Source organism: Phyllostomus hastatus, unplaced genomic scaffold (assembly GCF_019186645.2).
Source record: "Phyllostomus hastatus isolate PE091 unplaced genomic scaffold, TTU_PhHast_1.1 phas_scaffold_555, whole genome shotgun sequence".
Lineage (NCBI taxonomy): Eukaryota > Metazoa > Chordata > Mammalia > Chiroptera > Phyllostomidae > Phyllostomus > Phyllostomus hastatus.
The window spans coordinates 12,716,763-12,736,409 of NW_025334036.1; positions in this window are offsets into that span (position 1 = coordinate 12,716,763).

Consider the following 19,647-nt stretch of genomic DNA (forward strand, 5'->3'; position numbering starts at 1 on the left):
ATATGCAGTTGATTCTCGAATGGTTTTCAAATTTCTATATGGTAGAGGAAAATCGTCTTCCAGAAACACCCAAGATAATGAAGAGTTTCCCCTTATATGATTTGATAGTAAGCATTTTTGTTTTCAGTTTACTAAGGGTTCTCAGTTCAGAAAAGGTTCCCGTGTGATGTTTCACTTCACTGAGGGATTCCTGTGTCTGTGGCCGTCCTCCTCCAATCGCTCGGTTCCACTCCCAAGTCTTCCTTTCACATTTTGCTCTTTGGCTGGAATGGTAATCAGACCATCTCATTACATTGTGTCTCAGTTCTGGGAACTCTTCTGTCCTTAGTGCTATGAGAATGGTGTACATTTTTCAGGGGTCTCTTTCTGCCATTGGCTGAGTTCGGTGGCCTGAGGTTTCACTGCATAACCCAGAACGGTAACTGAGCATTGGAACCAGTGAGTGTTGGGGGAAAGACCCCCCAAGTGTAAATTCAGGATCGGTTCTGAAGAACTGACACGTAGCTTTGTTGAAATTCATTAGAGATTTCATAGGAGAAATGTCCGCACAGTGGCAAGGGGCAAGAGGGCAGGAAGAGTCCACCCCCTCTTGAGACGGGGTCTCTTTGTTCAGGGAGTTAATAGTAAACCCGCCTGGTGGGTGGTTTACACAGACCACCGGAAAGAACAGAACATTCCTCAGATAACAGATAATGACATCGGGCGGTTATCACACTCTGTACACTCATTAACCTTCTTTGTGGGGGCACAGCATTTGTCTTTGGGTGGCATGCTCGTTTTCTGGGGACTCCCCCAAGCTGGGGGGTGCCCAGAGAGTGAGGAGCCCAGCATTTCCCTAGTGCACCTCCTGCGGTTGCGCCCCGCCATCCAGTGAGTGTCCCCATGCCAACCCACAGTGGCGTGTTCTGACCTCCTTCCCCATCATCCCGTCTGTGTTCCTTTGCATTTTCTAGCAAGCTCTTCAGCATCTGCCCCGTTGGCAGAGCTGTTTCACTGACCTGTGCTTGTGATTTCCTTGGCCTTATTATTTCATTTAAAGAGCGTGAGACCTTGACCAAGTCACTCAAAGTGCATCAGTTTCCTTATCACTCAGCTGGGTCCTATGAAGGTGCCAACTCCCACCAAGAAGATGGGAGACTTGGCAATGCCTCAAGCCCATTTTACTGTCGGACACGGTTGAAGACTCTTAAGATGGGGGAGGGCAGAAGAAGGGGGAGTTGGGGGAAATTCCTGGGGTCTCTTAATGAGGTCTGATTCTAAGACACTATCAGCCTGTCACCACACTTCAGGGCTGATTGTGAGTGAGTGTCACTGTTTTCTGCAAATAAGCTGGTAAATGATTGTCCCGGGGCCATTTCTTTCTATAAAGAAGCAGACCCATTGAACTGAGATGTTATCTGGAGTCTGTCCCAAACTGTTGTTTGATCAGGCGGTCACGGTCATGAGGTATTGACTCAGGAATTTAGCAATCTTGCTAAGCCCCGACGTTTATACATTAAGCAACCTGTGTCTACAAAAGGACAGGGATCGAACCTGCAACCTTGGCACAGCTCTGTACTTGGCCTGGCTGGTGGGCTGGGATTACCCTCTTCAGAAGATGTGTTATAGAGATTAAACAGTTTAGGGGAGAAGACACATTTGGAGTTTTTGAAGGGGAAACCACAATTATGCAGTTCCTTTTAGGCCCCACCCCTCAGTCTTCCTTTCCCCTCCTCACCAGTGGGTTTCCAGAGCTGGCCTTGGTGTGGGGGCTGGAGAAGAATGCACTCAAGGCCCGGCTGGACGTGGGGTAGCAAGCATGGGGTTCTGCACCCCATTTCTGCATGTATAGTCTCTTCCCCAAGCTGCTAAGCAGTTCTCAGATGATTGTGGCCTACAAATCAACTTGATTCTGATGCTCTCTACCCAGAGACGGCATTGGATTCCACAGGCGGAGGGCTCAGCCCCACAGAACTGTCTCCCCTCCCCCACTTAAGGTGCCAATCGCAAGTCCAGGTTGTCACCCGCGCTTCTGACCACCTGGCTGTAAGTCACAGGGTCCTGTGACCTACTCCTTGGGTTCGATTAATTGGCTAGGGGCGTTCACAGAACTCAGGAAGCCTGTTCACTCCCCGGATGACCAGTTCATCATGCAGGATCTAAAGGACAGAAATCAGGCCTGGCTGGTGTGGCTCAGTGGATTGAGTGTGGGCTGCAAACTGAAGGGTCACGGGTTCGATTCCCAGTCAGGGCACATGGTTGGATTGCGGGCCAGCTCCCCAACACAGGGAGTGAGAGAAGCCACCACACATTGATGCTTCCCTCCTTCTCTTTCCCCCTCTAAAAATGAATAAATAAAATCTTTTTTTAAAAAAAGGATGGAAATCAGCACCTGATGGAGAGGTACCTGGGGCAAGGGCCGGAGCGAAGGCACGTCTGTCCCCGGGGATTTAGGGTGGACACCACGGCACGTGGACGTCTTGTGGTTCCTAGACATGGAGGCCCTCGAACCCTTTCCTTTGCAGGTTTTTATGGAAATTTCATTACATAGTAGGACTAATGAAATTGTTGACCAGTGAAGATTTTGTAAAAAACATTTTATTTATTGATTTTAGAGAGGAAGGCAGAGGGAGAGAGAGAGAGAATTGAGTTGTTCACTCATTCATGTGTTCACTGGTTGACCCTGGCATGTGCCCCGAATGAGGATTAAACCCACAGCCATGGCCTGTGGGGACGACGCTCTAACCACGGTGATACCCGGCCAGGGCAGGCCCAGGAAGCTCAATTCAACCTCAGGCCTCTCTCCCCAGAAGACGGGGGATGGGATTCCAAGTTCCAAATTCCGATCACTCGGGTCTCCAGGCAACCAAACCAGCCCCCACCCTTCCATTGTCTTCCCTGAGCCACTGTATTAACATAACAAAAGACACCTTATTTATGCCCATCAAAGGAAATTTCCAGAGCGCGAGGAGCTCTGTGCCTGAAAGGGGAGTGACTGCCAAGTCGGCATTTTTTACTAAAGATTGCGGTGTCGCAGGCCCCGCGTTCCCAGCAGAGTCTTCCCTTCGGACTGGAGCTCTGTCTCCTGGGGGCTGCCTGCCGCCCCAGTGGCCATTCACTGCCGCCGTCAGACATTATGTCGTACATGTTCTGTTGTGTCGTGTGTCATATATTAGATCCTGTGTTCTACATGCTATGTCCTGTGGCCTATGTTCTATATTCTATGTTCCATGTTCTGTGTCTGATATTCTATAGTCTATGTTCTGTGTTCTATATTCTCTGTTCTGTGTTCTATGCCCAGTGTTCTGTATTCTGTGTTCTATATTCTATGTTCTGTATTCTATGTCCTATGTTCTATATTCTATGTCCTATGTTCTATGTCTTATGTTCTATATTCTTTTGTTTTTTTCTGCAATGTTATATTGCACTTCCTCTAATGTTCCCTCCTCACCACTAACTTCTGCTGTCTGCACGGTATGCTAGAAGCAAGGTGGGACTCTGTGAGTAGTCTAGTCCTATTTTCATTCAGAAATCATGGTGTGTTGGTAGATGTTTAACAACCAGCTCTCTGGGTAAAGGGTTAGATCTGCAATATTTGTCCATTTCTCTGGTGTAGATACTCCCACCACAGCCCATTTCCATCTACCACCTCCGTCCCTGAATACGGACTTGGCAAGAGTCGTGTGCAGGCCCTTGGCTGTCTAAGACCTCTCGTGTGACGGGGCCCAGGGACACTGCCTGCAGGCTGGTCCTCATGGGGCCATTCGGAGTTGCAGGCTGGGTTCTCCAGAAGCAGCTCAGGTGGATGCTGGGGAGGAAGCAGCAGTGGGAGGAGGGAGAAGCCAAATTATGATGGAGGCACCCAAAGCCTCAGGGGGTCCTGTGTGGGGCTGAAACCAGCCCTTCGTACCCTGTGCCTGGCTCTAGGGCCTGCTGGGTCTCAGGCAGACCCTGGCGGAACCAGTGAGTGGGGGCTGACTGCTGGTGTGCCCTGTACAGCTGTCCTTCACAGGGGGACCTGGGCAGCACGTCTCAGTGACAGCCATGCCATGACACACCTAAGTCAGAGTGCGGGGCCCCTGCACATGGGTGGGTTTGGGGCTCTCAGCAGGGGCCCCTAATGGCCTGCTCCCATCTTCTGAGGATCAACCTGAGCATCTGTCCCTCACCTGGTCCCTGTCTCTGCCTCCAGTCTCCATCCTCAGGCTCCAGTGGAAACTCCCACAGGCTCCTTTGTGAATTCCGTCCATGCTGCTTGCCTCGACATTTCTGTGCCTCCTCTGAGTGTCTCACCTCAGCTGCTTTGAGCTCCTGGCTGCTGGCAGCTGGGCATGGTGGTGGGGGGTGCAGACCCGTCCTATAGGGCAGATAGGAAGGGGCCCTGGGTCCCAGCTCAGCAGTGCTCTGGCCCCAGGGCAGGAGGCAGGGCCTCCTCTGCGCATGGGTGAGGCAGCCCCACCTGCCCAGACTAGTCTGAGGAACATGGATGGGTTTGGTCTGACACTGCAGGAGCCGAGAGTGACTCTGCAGCTCCATGGTTTATCCTCCTTGCTTGTGAGGACGCTGTGGCATGCTGTAAGTAACCGGCTTGCCCAGAGTCTTGTGGCTGGTCAGAGACAGGGCTGGCATGACCACATTGCCCAGCGACATTTTTGTATATCCTTCCTGAGGTCCGATTTGTTCCCCAAATTACAGTCTTTCCCCCTGCCCAAGTGAGTCTGTGTGTTTAGAAACGGCCTGGTTAGCAGATTTTATGTTCTCCCTGGTGAGCCCCTCCGCACACTTGCCCAGGTCTGGCAGGTGGCCTCTGTCTGCGGGGGATTATGCTGCCTGCCCCCGAGGGTTGGGTCACGTGCTAGCTGGGCCCCGGGGAAGTCTGTGGTCTGTGTTCTGTATCCTATTCTACATTCTGTGTTCCGTGCTCTATGTCCTATGTTCTGCATCATGTGTTCTCTGATCTATGTTCTACGTTCTGCATTCCATGTTCCCTGTTCTATATCCTGTATTCTATGTTCTACATTCTGTGTTCTATGTCCTATGTTTTCCATATCCGTGTTTTCCATATGTTGTCCTATGTTCCGTGTTGTCCTATGTTTTCCATATCTGTGTTTTATGCCCTATGTTCTATGTCCTATATTCTGTGTTCTATGTCCCATATTTCATATTCTATATTCTAAATTCTGTGTTCTATGTTCTGTTTATATTCTATATTCTATGTTCCATGTTCAATATTCTATGTTCTATATTCTATGTTCTATGCTCATAATTTATATTCTATGTTTTATATTCCATGTCCTCTGTTCTATATTCTATATTCTATGTTCCGTGCCCTATAGTCTATGTTCTATAATCTGTGTCCTAAATTCTATATTCTATATTCTGTGTTCTGTGTTCTCCATTCTACATTCTGTGCCCTATGTAATAGGTTCTATATTCTATGTTCTGTGTCGTATATTCCCTATTCTATGTTCTATGCCCTATATTCTATATCCTATGTCCTAGGTCCTATGTTATATACCCTATGTTCTATATTCTACATCCTTCTTTTTAAAAATTATTTTATTGTTGTTCAAGTTCAGTTGTCTGCATTTATCCTCCGGCCCCAGCCATCCCCACCTCCCTCCCTTGATTTCACCCCACCCTGGTTTTGTCCGAGTGCCCCATGTAGTTGTTCCTGATAACCCTTCCCTCCTTTCCCCCATTTTCCCTTCCTGCCTCCCCTCTCGTTACTGTCAGACTGTTCTTAATTTTAACGTTTTTGGTTATATTTTGCTTACTTGCTTTTTGTTGATTAGGTTCTACTTAAAGGTGAGATCATATGGTATTTGTCCCTCACCGCCTGGCTTATTTCGCTTAGCATTATGCTCTCCAGCTCCATCCATGTTGTCACAAAGGGTAGGAGCTCCTTCTTTCTGCTACGTAGAATTCCACTGTGTAAATGTGCCATAGTTTTTTGATCCATGCATTGACTGATGGGCACCTAGGTTGCTTCCAGCACTTGGGTATTGTAAATTCTGCTGCTATGAACATTGGGGTGCATAGGTTCTTATGGATTGGTGTTTCAGGGTTCTTAGGATGTAATCCTAGCTGCGGAATTGCTGGCCATGTTTAGTTTTCTGAGGAAATTCCATAGTTTTCCACAATGGCTGCACCAGTCTGCATTCCTATCAACAGTGCACTAGGGTTCCCTTTTCTCCACATCCTCTCCAACACTTGTTTGTTGATTTGTTTATGATGGCCATTCTCACTGCTGTGAAGTGGTATCTCATTGTGGTTTTAATTTGCATCTCTCTGATGGCTAGTGATGCTGAGCATCTTTCCATATGTCTCTGGGCCCCCTGTATGTCCTCCTTGGAGAAGTGTCTGTTCAAGTCTTTTGCCCATTTTTTTAATTGGGTTGTTTGTCTTCCTGGAGTGGAGTCGTGTGAGTTCTTCATACCTTTTGGAGATCAAACCCTTGTCCAGGGTATCATTGGCAAATATGAGTTCCCACATAGTTGGTTCTCTTTTTATTTTAATGCTGTTTTCTTTAGCCATGCAGAAGCTTTTTATATTGATGAGGTCCCATTTGTTTATTCCTTCTTTTATGTCCCTTGCTCTAGGGGACATATTGGTAAAAATGTTGCTGCGTGGAATATCTGAGATTTTCCTGCCTATGTTTTCCTCCAGGACTTTTAGGATGTCACGACTTATATTTAAGTCTTATACACCTTGAATTTATTTTTGTATATGGTGTAAGCTGGTGATCAAGTTTCATTTTTTTTTTTTTTGCATGTAGCTGTCCAGCTATACCAACACCATTTGGTGAAAAAGCGATTTTTATCTCATTTTATGCTTCTGCCCCTTTGCCAAATATTAATTGAGCATAGAGACTTGGGCTTATTTCTGGGCTCTCTATTCTGTTCCATTGGTCCATGTGCATGTTTTTATGCCAGTACCAGGCTACTTTGATTACAGTGGCCTTGTAATTCAGTTTGATAGCAGGTATTGTGATCCCTCCTACTTTACTCTTCTTTCTCAGAATTGCAGCAGCTATCAGGGTCATTTATGGTGCCATATAAATTTTTGAAGTGTTTGTTCTGTATCTGTGAAATATGCCATTGTACTTTAATAGGTATTGTGTTGAATCTATAAATTGCTTTGGGTATTATGGACATTTTGATGATGTTAATTCCTCCAATCCATGAGCATGATACATGCTTCCATTTGTGTGTGTGTGTCTTCCTTAATTTCTTTCTTCAGTGTTGTGTAGTTTTCTCAGGACAGGTCTTTTACCTCCTTGGTTAGGTTTATTCCTAGGTACTTTATTTTTCTTGTTGCTATATCAAATGGGATTTTTTCCTGATTGCTGTCTCTGATATTTCATTGTTGGTTTACAAAGATGCCTTTGATTTCTGAATATTGACTCTGTATCCTGCTGTTTGCCAAATTCACTTATTAGGTCAAGTAGTTTTTGGTGGAATTGATGGGATTTTCTATGTGCACTATATACTATACTCCATGTTTTATGTCCTATATTCTATATTCTATGTCCTATGTTCCATATTATATATTCTATATTCTGTGTCCTATGTTCTGTGTTCTATAGTCTATGTCCTATGTTCTATATTCTAAATTCTGTATTCTATGTTCTCTGTTCTATGTCCTATATTCCAAATTCTAAGTTCTGTGTTCTGTGTTCTATGTTCTATGTCCTATAGTCTAAATTCTGTATTCTATGTTCTATGTTCTATATTCTAAATTCTGTATTCTGTGTTCTATGTCCTATTTTCTACATTCTAAATTCTGTATTCTATGTCCTATACTCTAAATTCTATATTCTATGTTCTCTGTTCTATGTCTTATATTCCAAATTCTAAATTCTATGTTCTATGTCCTATGTTCTAATATTCTAAATTCTGTATTCTGTGTTCTAGGTCCTATATTCTAAATTCTATGTTCTGTGTTCTATGTCCTATGTTCTATATTCTATAGTCTAAATTCAGTATTCTGTGTTCTATCTCCTATATTCTAAATTCTATATTCTATGTTCTCTGTTCTGTCTTATATTCCAAATTCTAAATTCTGTGTTCTATGTCCTATGTTCTGTGTCCTATAGTCTAAATTCTGTATCCTATGTTCTGTGTTCTATGTCCTATGTTCTAATATTCTAAATTCTGTATTCTGTGTTCTATGTCCTATATTCTGTATAGTCTAAATTCTGTATTCTGTGTTCTGTGTCCTATGTTCTACATTCTAAATTCTGTATTCTGTGTTCTATGTCCTATACTCTAAATTCTATATTCTATGTTCTCTGTTCTGTGTCTTATATTCCAAATTCTAAATTCTGTGTTCTATGTCCTATGTTCTAATATTCTAAATTCTGTATTCTGTGTTCTGTGTCCTATATTCTAAATTCTATGTTCCATGTTCTATGTCCTATGTTCTATAGTCTAAATTCTGTACTCTGTGTTCTATGTCCTGTATTCTAAAATCTGCATTCTATGTTCTGTGTTCTATGTCCTGTGCTCTATATTCTATAGTCTAAATTCTATATTCTATGCTCTCTGTTCTATGTCTTATATTCCAAATTCTAAATTCTGTGTTGTGTTCTATGTCCTATATTCTAAATTCTATATTCAATGTCTTACATTCTAAATTCTATATTCTATATCCTGTGTTCTATGTCCTACATTGTATATTCTATATTCTAAATTCTGTATTCTGTATTCTGTGTTCTGTGTTCTATGTCCTATATTATGTATTCTATGTCCAATTTCTTTCCTATATTCTATGTTGTGTGTCCTATATTCTATGTTCTATATTCTATGGTATATTCTATATTCTGTGTTCTATATTCTATATTCTGTGTTCTTTGTCCTGTATTCTGTATAGTGTGTCCTATGTTGCATTCTCTATATTCTATGTTCTGTGTCCTGGATTCTGTATTCTGTGTCCTATGTTCTATATTCTATATTCCATACTGTGTATCATAGCACCTCCACAGCCCATCTCTCAGCAACACAGAACTGTTGGTTCTTCCGTTTCTTTGTTCTGCCCCATGGCATTCCCCTCCCACACCCTTGTCTACACTACCAAGAATGCCAGGTGTATGTGGTGATTTCCAGTTAATTTCAGTTTTCCTCTTTCTTCATTACAATGTGTCTCCCAGCCGTGAGCCATGGATTCTGCAAGGTGGATTGAAAGTCGGGTTTTTGCTCGCCCATTTGTGGGTTGGTTGGCAAAACAACTGTAGTTCTCTTGGGCCGAGGGGAGCTGTTTTGAAAATGAGGGAGGGCGAGCCATGGGGCAGCCTGTTCTCTGTGAGAGTGGGGGAGCCAGGTGCGGCGTGTTAAGGAGCTCAGAGGAGCAGCCTGGCAGGGACCCTTAGGGGAGACAACAAGGGGGCTGGGCCTGGGGTGAGTGTGGGGTCTGGAAGTGGAGGGGTTCAGTGGACGCTCACAGACAAGGAGCCTGGGCCCACCAGAGGTCCTGGCTGAAAGGCAGAAGACCTGCCTCCCAAACAGGGAGGGAAACTGGAGAGGCAAGGCCTGGGGCGCTGCAGGTGTGGAGGGGAGCCGGCGTGCACAGACAGACTCAGGGCGGCCCCTGGTAAGCCGCGGAGGAGCCCGCAGGCGACTGGTGAAGCAGAAAGGGTGGGGCTGCAGTGGCCCATCTGGGAGCTACACGCACCGCCTCCCTGTGTGTGCCGGGGTTGGTGAGTTCGGGCTGGGGCCCCATCTGGGTGTGCTTGGGAGCTCAAACTGAATTTTATGTTTTTAAGCTCTTAGGGGAAAAACAATCGAAAGGAAAATACTACTTCTTTGCATTGCAGGCTCCGTGAGGATGGTTCCATGGGAATCCGCTCATGCCCCCTTGTCTGCCCACTGTCTGTGACTTGCTTTTCCAGCCCTGTGAGGTCGTGTCCCAGCCCTGCAGATCGACAGCTCTTAAAGCCCGAAGTGTTCACTCTGTGGCCCTTTACGGAAGACACACCCGGCCTCTGAAGGACACAATGAAACCGTCTTGTTGAATGCCCACGTGGGAGCGGGTGCTCCATGTCTGTGTATGTTGTGTGGGATCTGAAGTTAGGAAGACATGACATCTTAAAGGTTTCATTCTGGTGTAAGTTACTTTTTTTTTTAAATAGATGGGTTTATTTGAAATCTAGATAGAGGTACTGGCATAAGAAATAAGCTTTCAAAATTTTTTTTCAAACAGATTTTTAGAGAAAGAGGGTGAGAAACATCGATTTGTTGTTCCACTTATTATTGATGCACTCACGGGTTGAGTCCTGTCTGGACCCTGACAGGGGATCGAACCTTCAACCTTGGTGTATCAGGACGACACTCTAACCAACTGAGCTATCTGGCCAGGGCTGATGGAAGTTACATTTTTTTAAATAGGTGGGTTTGTTTGAAATCCAGGTAGACGAACTGGCATAGGGGATGTGCTTTGTGTTAAGGCACCTCTGCCTCTGAGAACCTCCAGAGAAGCTTCCCGAAGGTTGTGTTGTCCAGGCTGAGATGTGGATGGAAAGCAAGAGGTTCTAGGCAGGTGGCGAGAGTCTGATGTTCGGATGGGATGGACCGTGGAGAGATAGGGGCTGTTTCTGGTCTTGCCCACAAAGTGGGAAACATGTTGGGGACAGGGCAGGGAAGAGAAATTAGACAGGGAAGGTTCCAAGGGGGTGCGGCGACCCACGCCAAACACATCAGTCACGTGGACTGCAGATTGCTTTGCTCTAACCGTGTCATCGCCAGCTCTTTGGAGCAAATGCAGTCAAAGGAAGCTTTAAACAAGAGACCTTTCAGACCAATAGAATTGAAAAGTTGCCCCCAAATAAGGTTAGGTATTAGAAGGCCACCCCTGGTCTTGGGAGAAGTGAGCGGTGGGTGCCCAGTCTCTGGGACCAGGCGGAGAAGCATCATGGATGGTGTCGGTTATGTTCCTTCTCCTGCTTCCTTCCACGGATGACCCCCACTAGTGTCCTAAGAATTGTGTCATTAATGAACTTCCTGCTGCAAGACACACTTTTGTTTTTATCCTCACCTGGGGACATTGTTTCATTGCTTTTTTTTTAAGAAAGAGGAAGGGAGAGAGATAGAGACCTCGATACAAACATCCATTGGTTCCCTCCTATATGCACCCTCCCCAGGACTGAACCCGCACCCCAGGTATGCACCGGACTGGGGATTGAACCAGCCGCCTTTCGGTTTACGGGACAATGCTCCAAACCACTGAGCCACACCGGCCAGAGCAAAAGACACACTTATTTAAAGCCCATGAGTTTGTGTAAAGCTTGTCCTTAAGTATCAGACGTAGCTGAACAATCTCTTTGACATCAAGCGTTGGGAAGCCAAGGTGCATCATTAGGGAACCCAGACTCCTGGTATTGGATGATGAAGGTGGTGCTGAATGGTGAGGGGGCTGGAATGAGGCCCTTGGGGAAGGGGAGGGGAGTCATACAGCATGTGTCCTTTGCTCTCTTGCACATAATGTCCTCAAGGTTCATCCATGTTGCAGACATGTTTCAAAATCCTACTGTATTAATATACCACATATATATATACCACAGAGAGGAACAGGGAGAGAGAGAGAGCAAGAGACAGAACATCAACTGGTTGCCTCCTGTGTGCACCCAGACTGGGGACCAAACCCACAACCCAGACATGTGCCCTGACTGGGAATCAAACTAGCGACCTTTTGGTTCACAGGCTGGTGCTTAATCCACTGAGCCACACCAGGCTAAAGTTATTTTTTCTTTTTTTTTTTTTAAAGATTGTATTTATTTATTTTTAGAGAGGGAAGGGAGGGAGAAAGAGAGAGAGAGAGAAACATCAATGTGTGGTTGCTTGGGGCCGTAGCCTGCAACCCACACATGTACCCTGACTGGGAATCAAACCTGCGACACTTTGGTTCGCAGCCTGTGCTCAACCCACTGAGTTATGTCAGCCAGGGCAAAAGTTATTTTTTCTTAATCAGGTTTTGTTATTGTTGAGTTGTAGAAGTTCTTTATGTACAGGGGTGGTCAAAGGTTTACAGGTATACAGCTGTGAGTATGTAAAACACACAGTTCATTTCTTGTGTTATTCTTTTCTAATTATTGTATTATCTGTATTTACTAATTGTATTATTTGTATTGGAACTGTAAACCTATTTGACCAACTACTGTACATTGGTTATTAATGTCTCATCGGGCATGTAATTTACTGATATTTTCTCCTGCTCTGTGGTTTTTTACTTTGTTGATTTTACATGCAGATGTTTTAAACTTTGCTATACTACAATTAACCTCTTAAATTTTGTTCTCTTTGTTTTTGTTGTCATATCCAAGATATTTATTATTGCAAAATATGATATTGTAAAGTACTCCCCAATGTTTTCTAAGAGGTTTAGAGTTTTAGCTCCTCAGTTTAGGACTTGGGCTGCATTGTGAGTTAATTTTTGTGCATTATGTAAAGTAAGGGTCCGGCTTCACTTTTTTGATGTGAGGATATCCAATTTCCCCAGCAGCGTAGGCTGAAATGACTGCCTTTTCCCCATCGGATGGCCTTTGCATCCTTTTTGAAATCATTTGACCTCCATACGAAGGTTTATTTCTGGGCTCTCCACTCCATTTCACGTTTCTCTACATTTTGCATCCTTGAAAAATACTTTTAGGCTTTCCATTTCAAAACCAGCATCCCTGGTACAGCTTATAGGTATGAATACATCAGGGAAGGTTGTTAATCGCACTGTGCTGCCCAGAAATCCCTGACTGCGTTTGTGATGTAGGCCACGTGACTATGGCAGAGATCCACAAACTTCTTCTCCTCGGGGCCAGTTTATGAGACAGACAAATTTAAGGAACTGACTTGCCCTGGTCAGGTAGCTCAGTGGGTTCGAGTGCCCTGCCCATACGCCAAGGTTGTGGATTTTATCCCTGGTCAGGGCACATTCAAGAACCAGCTGGTGAATCAATGAACACATAAATAAACGGAACAACAAATCAATGTCTCTGTCTCTCTCCCTTCCTGTCTCTCTAGAATCAATCAATAAAAAGTGAGGGGGAAAGAAGAAAGAAACTGGCTCATGTGATTGTGTCGCCTGGCAAGCTCCAAATCATTATGATAAGCTGGCAGGCTGGAGCTGCAGGGGACAGTCCCACAAGCTCATCGAAAGCCAGACGGGGACACAATTCCATCTTGTTAGGAGACCTCAGTCTGTTCTTTCTGAAGGCCTGGAGCTGACTGCAGGAGGCCCACACACGTTAAGGAGGGTGATCTGCCTTCCTCAAGGCCTGCGCACTTAGATGTTAGCCTCATCCAAAGTACAATTTCCAGGTTGCTGTTCGACCAAGTATATGGGTCCCGTGGCCCCGTCAACCTGACCCCCCAAAATTGCCATCTCAAGTCCACCCCTTGTCAACTGGGCACCCAAGTGCATCTCCTCAAACCGTCCTTACTTCCCGAAGCTCCTGCACTGGGGACCCTCCCAGATCTCACCCCATGCGTCTCCTCATGGCTGCTCACCTGTACCCTGTACCTCATCCTCTGATCCACTGGTCAGCGTAAGTAAATATTTCCCTGAGTTCTGTGAGCCACGTTAGCAAATGAATCAAACCCCAAGGGGTAGGAGGTCATGGGAACCTCCAGTCTGCAGCCAAGTGGGACAAAAGTGGATGATAAGCTGGGACCTGGCCGCCGGTGACAGGCATGTGAAGGGAGGGCAGTCTCCCTGACCGAGGGAGGCCTTAGCCTGGGGAGCTGACTCTATCTCCGGGTGGGTAAGGTCCACGATGAGTTCAGTCATAGGACCCCAGCTGGAGTCGTGGCGAGTACTTGGCGAGAGAAAAAACCACACACATTTGGGGACGGAAGTGTCAGAAATGAATGATTCCGTGTAAGCGTGGCAGTAGCGTGATAGTAACGATCAAACACACAGGAGGGGGAGGCCCGGGCTTTCCCTACTCTGGAGAAAGAGACTGGGTGTTTCTTTGTTTTCTTAAATTATGTATTGATTTTGAGAGAGAGAGAGGGAGAGTCATTCGTCGTTCCGCTTGTTTAGGCATTCATTGGTGGAATGTCCATTACCAGGGATGAAAGCTACAGCCGTGGTGCATGTGGTTCGACGCGAACCAGCCGAGCTGCGCAGCCAGGGTGAGCCGGCTTTTGTGTTCAGCTGTGTGCTGACCTCTCTTCATTTATGGGCATCGGATTGTGAACTTAGCACGTACTTTCCCCATGTCACGCAACAGTCTTGCTTCGGATACCTTTGCAACGTTTTGAATCACAACCATCTGAAAAAGGTACAAATAATAAATGGGATTGGGCGGAGTTTGCTGACCCTGTGGGGTGTTCCTGACCAAAGGCTGACACGATCAGGGGTAGAAGAGTGTCTTTTTTCTTTTTTTGGACGCTGGCATCCCACAGGAGTCTTCTCAAGAGAAATAGGGACTGTTTTCCCTGCAAGCTCAGCCTCTTCCGCAGCTGGCTCTGCACTTGCTCAGAAGGCCGCCATTTGCAGAATCTTCCTCCTGCTGTTCCCAGGTTGGGGGAGGGGGCCTGCAGCCAAGACTCCTCTCTCCGGGTCCCCTTTTCTGGGAGCGGCCTGTGCCTGTAACGAAAGACTGCCACCCAGCGCTTTGAGAACGGCTTTTGTGTTGAGAGTGCGCCTCCTCTTTTGTCTCCTCACCCAGCTTTTCTCCTTGGGTTTGAGCTTAATCCGCAGGGTCCTGCAGAAGGCGCGTCTGCGTGAGTGTGGTCGGTAGGGCAATGACACGGGTGTAAGGATGTATAGCTTTAATTTCAGCGTTTCACCTGAAAAGTCCTAGGGTGTGCCTGAGCGTGATATTGGTATGTTACAGAATGACATGCTTATGATGCTTAAGACAAAAAGGAGGCGTTATTTGTGCCGGACCCTGGGTATGGATTTGTATAAACCCTTTGTGGAGTAAAAATTACAATGAAGAGAGGCATTGCCCATAGTAGGTGGAGGTTGTGGCATAGGGTAGTGGTTAGGGGCTGAGGCCATGGGAACCACCCTGCAGGGCTGGGATCTGAGTTCAGCCACTCATGAGCTGTGTGTCTCTGAGGGTGGTGGTTTACCTCTCTGGTCCTAACCTGTGAAAGGGATAGAGATAGGGAACGACTCCTGCTGTAGAGGTGTGGACTGATGTTAAAGTGCCTGGAAAATGACCTGGTGCATGGTAAGCACAACATGTGTTTGGAAAAGAAATAAGTCAATAATAAAATTAGCAGCCCTGGCCAGGTAGCTCCATTGGTTAGAGCATCTTCCTGATAACACCAAGGCTGTGGGTTCAAACCCCCCCCTCTTCTGCCCTGCCTTGGGGCACACGCGTTTTTTCTCTCTCTCCCTTCTTTTCTTTCTCTAAAAAAATTAATCCATAAATGAAAAAAAGAAAGAAAAAGAAAATAAAATTAGTTGCTCGCATAAAATGCAGACTTCAAATCATATAGTCTTTATAGTTTTGTAGCCTTGAGTTTCTGCGGCCAGAAAAGGACTTCCGTGGCTCTGCGGCACCATTTCCAATATTGTCCACGTTCCCCAGATTTTTCAGATACAAGATGATTTTACCTTGAACTCGTTTGCATCTTATTTGATCATTCTCATCTTTCATATTTGTTTTAGTTTTCATACACTGGAATGAAATTTTTGTTTTTAAAAATACTATGTTTATTTTCATATTACCTGAACTGCTTTTTAGTGAAGACATTTTATGTTTTGCTTTTGTCTTTTTTCCTTCTTTTAGTTTTTTTTTAAGACAAATATATCTTAAAGCCTTCCACAAATGTTCTCCTAATGGCACAGGAGATAGACCGAGCATTTTCCAGTGGTCACAAAAACAAACTTCGTTAATACCTCATTTTATATGTAAAAAGTAACCTGGTTTTATAGTTTGTGTGGAAAGAGAGTTGTGTTTTTGTTTTCAAAGGTTTTTCACCCCCTCTAAAAGTCTTTTATCCAAGAGCGGCACATATATTTTTTTTTTAAATGACTGGGCAGGACTTTTTATATTTGCTTCAAATTGAGAAAATGCAGCAAATTTATGAGCCTGATGATCTCCGTCTACCACTCACTCTTCAACAGGAGTTTATTAACATCCCCTCCATTTGAGAAGAGCCTTAGAACAATTTGCCCTTAAAACCCAAGACTCTTTCCCTTCGCTCCTCCCTGCCCTCAGACCTTAACCCCCCCTCCCCGCCCCACGTTTAACCACCTTATCTCAGAAAACATCAAGTGTGTGTGCTTGGAGTTCCCACTGTTGACTTGGAGGCTTCCAAAGAGCAAGAAAAGTCAAAATAATGGCGCTGGGGTTTGTACAAATCTTGCCCCGGCCGCAGATTTTCCAGGGGCTGGAATACGTATTTAAATGCTGAAGCCCTCGTGGTCAGACTGTTAACGTTTTCTCCCCGATGCTTCTTCCACCATTCGCGGGCCTGTCCCCTCGCTTCCGGTTGGGGGATGGGCCCCTCAGCCCCGCGAGCTCGGGGTCTGTTCTTTGTTCTCCAGCGGCGGGAGGAATTCGGGGCGGAGCGGGGAGGCTGCACGCGGTGCAGGGTCGGGGGTGACTACGGTGAGGCTGGGAAGGGCCCCCGAGGTAGGGAGCTGGGGCAGATGCACAGCAGAGAGATCCCAAAGAGCACACTCGACCTAGCGACTCGGCGAGTATCTTTTCTTTGAAGTACACCCTTCTTAATAAAGACATCTTGCTCGATTCCCATGAGTTCTTGATGTAACAGGTAGATACACTCATTCATTATCAAGGAATGTTGCAAACGAGTTCCCTTGTGTCCTTTCTTGTAACCTGATACATGGCGTCCGTTGGACGGGTTTCCTCGGACAAGTTTTTCGCTACCAGTTGCTTTGTTTGCTTTTCATTGGGAACAATTGATAAGTATAACAAATCTTTTTAAAAACGGAATTATGGAGATTCTTCGGTGGGGTGTCTCCCTGTTGCCCTTGTCCTCCAGCCTTCTCCTTTGTAGTTGATCACGTTAGACATTTTTGTATATCCTTTTCCGACAATTCTTCCTTTAATTTTTTATTTTAGAACAGTTGTATATTGATATAATTATTTCAGAGAACACCCCTACACTATGTGGACACACACACACACACCCCATCAACATCTTCCGTCATTATTACAGTCAATAAACCAATATGTGGCTGCGTTAGTATTAACTGAAGTTCATACTTCATTCAGATGTCCTCCGTGTCTCCATAAATGTGCTTTTTCCGTTCCAGGCTCTCATCCAGGCGACATTAAATTTAGTATACCTCTCCCAAAGCTCTTGTTGGTCATGTCAAGACTCAGTAAGTGTCTCAGATTTTCTTCGTTTTGTTTTTTGAACTTTGTTTTCCAATTCCAGTTTACATCCAGTATTATTAGACTTTTACTTTGATTCCTTTGCTGGTTTTGGTGATTACTGGGCAGGTATTTTGTAGAATGCCCATCAACTGGGGTTTTAAAAATACTGAGTTAGAATGCACACATGAATTACACATGAAATGCACATAAAATCTGCTTTCTTAAAATTGCACAATTCAGTGCTTTTTAGTAGACTCACAATGTTTTACAATCATCCCTACGTTTTTAAATTTTGTTTTTGAACATCTCTACATTTCTTTAATCCTATAAAGAACCCTAGAACTCCCTGTTCCCTGATTTAAGAATCCCTAGTCAGCTTTCCCTGTGCATTTGCCTGTTTTGAACATATCCTATAAATTGACTCAATCAAAATGTGTGATCTTTTGAGTTTGATTCTTTCACTTCGCATAACATTTTTGGGGGTCAATTATTCTATAGCATGAATCTATACTTCATTCCTTTTTATGACCTAATGATATTCCATTTTATAGATATATCATACCTCATAACTTGTTTATCCACTGATCAGTTGGTAGATATGTGGGTTGTTTTCACTTTTTTTTAGTATTATAACAAGACTTTTAAAAATTCATGTGCAAGTTTTTGTGTAGATATATTTTCCCTTTGGGGGGTTAGATACGTAAAAGTGGAATTGCGGTTCATACAGTAACCTTATGGTTAAATTTGCAGGTGCTCCCAAAGTCTTTTTCCAAAGAGGCTGCACTGTTTTACCTTCCTACCAGCAACATAAGAGGGTTCCGGTTTTTCCATATCCCGCATAACACTTGTTCTTGTCTTTGTGAATATAGGTCCCCTGGTGAGGATAAAATGGCATCTCCTTGAACCACTCATTTGCATTTCCCTTATGATTCACGGTGCTGAGCATCTTTTCGTGATTGGCCATCTGTTCATCCAGTTATTTGGGAATTGTCTACGAATCCTTTGCCCATTTTAATTTGGGGGGGGATTTTTATTTTTGAGTTGTCAGGTTCCTTTGCCATCTGGATGACTCACAAATATTTTCCACCATTTTGTTGGTTGCCTTTCCATTTTCTTCATATTGTCCCTTGAAGCAAAATCCTTCATATAATGGTGGTGAAGTCCGATTTGCCTTTTTGTTTGTTTCGGTTGCACATGCTTCAGGCATCCGATCTAAGAAACCATTGCTGAAGTCAAGGTCACACAGGTTTGCAGATTTACACCTATGATTTCTCCTAAGAGATTTCTATTTTAATCACCTGCATTTAGGTCTTTTGAGCCATTTGGAATTAATTTTTGTGTCGTATGGGATGTAGAAGTTCTGATCAGTTTTTGGAGATTCTCCGGCTTCAGCTGTGTAAAGAATAGTTTTTTTCTCTCCCAGATTCGATGTCCTTTAAACTCACACCCTTGTGTGTTTGACTTGGAGGTAAGTCTAGACTTGGGAGAAAATCGAATCACTGGGAGACACATCAGGCTCTATGAGCATAGTCCTGACAGCCGAGTTGACTGGTGAGGTCTCCTTCCCTGTATTGTAGGTCCCTTCCCACTAGTAGTATGTGTTTTGGCTTATAAGCTGATGTAAATGATCCTATTGATGTAGATGAAGGAGCTAGAATGGCAGCTGTCTTTGGATTGTCTGAGACTCGAGGAGCCCCTCATGCCCAAGGCAGCTTCTCACTGCAGGAGAGGAGCCCGGAAACGATGGGCAGAGTGGTCAGCGTTGTCAGAAAGAGCAGGCTGGAAAGGGTGAGAGGTGGGTCAAGAAATTAGACAGCCCTGGCTGGTGTGGCTCAGTGGATTGAGTGCCGACCTGCGAACCAAAGGGTCGCTGGTTTGATTCCCAGTCAGGGCACATGCCTGGGTTGTGGGCCAGGTCCCCAGTGGGGGCCATGTGAGAGGCAACCACACACTGATGTTTCTCTTCCTCACTTTCTCCCTCCCTTCCCCTCTCTAAAAAAAAGCTAAATAAATTAAGTCTTTAAAAAAATTAGACAATTCAGTACATTAGAGTTAAAATTAAGTATACTTTTCTCTTAATAATACTTGTTTTTTTGTCATTCTGAAACTATTTAATGATCACTGAAAAAAGTGTAAACACAGTAAAAAGTAAAAGACAACCCCTCTAAAATATCTGAATTGTCTCAACCAAGAGGAGCCTAAAGAAACAGGACTACCGAACACAGTATGTGTGTTAATTTGCAAAAGGAAAGGGATTAAAACTGAGGAAACCTGAATTATGTATGGACTGTTGTCAACGACAAGGAATACATACGCAAGCTGGATAGCCCCTTTTCCAGGTGCAACTACAAGTGTGATATTTGGTACAATTCTAA